Below are 1,110 nucleotides of genomic sequence, written 5' to 3'. Positions count from 1 at the left end.
GTGGTGTGTGTGGTGTGTGTGTGGTTGTGTGTGTGGTGGGTGTGTGTGTGGTGTGTGTGGTTGTGTGTGTGGTGTGTGTGGTGTGTGTGTGTGTGGTGTGTGTGCTGTGTGTGGTGTGTGTGTGTGCGGTGTGTGGTGTGTGTGTGGTGTGTGTGTGGTGTGTGTGTGTGGTGTGTGTGTGGTTGTGTGTGTGGTGGGTGTGTGTGGTGGGTGTGTGTGGTGTGTGTGTGTGGTGTGTGTGTGGTTGTGTGTGTGATGTGTGTGTGTGTGTGGTGTGTGTGTGTGCGGTGTGTGGTGTGTGTGTGGTTGTGTGTGTGGTGTGTGTGTGTGGTGTTTGTGGTGTGTGTGGTGGGTGTGTGGTGGGTGTGTGGTGTGTGTGTGGTGTGTGTGTGGTTGTGTGTGTGTTGTGTGTTTGTGGTGTTTGTGGTGTGTGTGTGGTGGGTGTGTGGTGTGTGTGTGGTGTGTGTGTGGTTGTGTGTGTGGTGTGTGTGGTGAGTGTGTGTGGTGTGTGTGGTTGTGTGTGTGTGTGGTGTGTGTGGTTGTGTGTGTGCTGTGAGTGTGTGTGTGGTGTGTGTGGTGTGTGTGGTGTGTGTGGTGTGTGTGTGGTTGTGTGTGTGCAGTGTGTGTGGTGTGTGTGGTGTGTGTGGTGTGTGTGTGGTTGTGTGTGTGGTGGGTGTGTGTGGTGTGTGTGGTTGTGTGTGTGTGGTGTGTGTGGTGTGTGTGTGTGTGGTGTGTGTGGTGTGTGTGGTGTGTGTGTGGTGTGTGTGGTGTGTGTGTGGTTGTGTGTGTGCGGTGTGTGTGGTGTGTGTGGTGTGTGTGGTGTGTGTGTGGTTGTGTGTGTGGTGGGTGTGTGTGTGGTGTGTGTGGTTGTGTGTGTGTGGTGTGTGTGGTGTGTGTGTGTGTGGTGTGTGTGCTGTGTGTGGTGTGTGTGTGTGCGGTGTGTGGTGTGTGTGTGGTGTGTGTGTGGTGTGTGTGTGTGGTGTGTGTGTGGTTGTGTGTGTGGTGGGTGTGTGTGGTGGGTGTGTGTGGTGTGTGTGTGTGGTGTGTGTGTGGTTGTGTGTGTGATGTGTGTGCGTGTGTGGTGTGTGTGTGTGGTGTGTGTGGTTGTGT

Source organism: Balaenoptera acutorostrata, chromosome 12, assembly GCF_949987535.1.
Source record: "Balaenoptera acutorostrata chromosome 12, mBalAcu1.1, whole genome shotgun sequence".
Taxonomy (NCBI): domain Eukaryota; kingdom Metazoa; phylum Chordata; class Mammalia; order Artiodactyla; family Balaenopteridae; genus Balaenoptera; species Balaenoptera acutorostrata.
Note: the sequence above shows the minus strand (reverse complement) of the source record.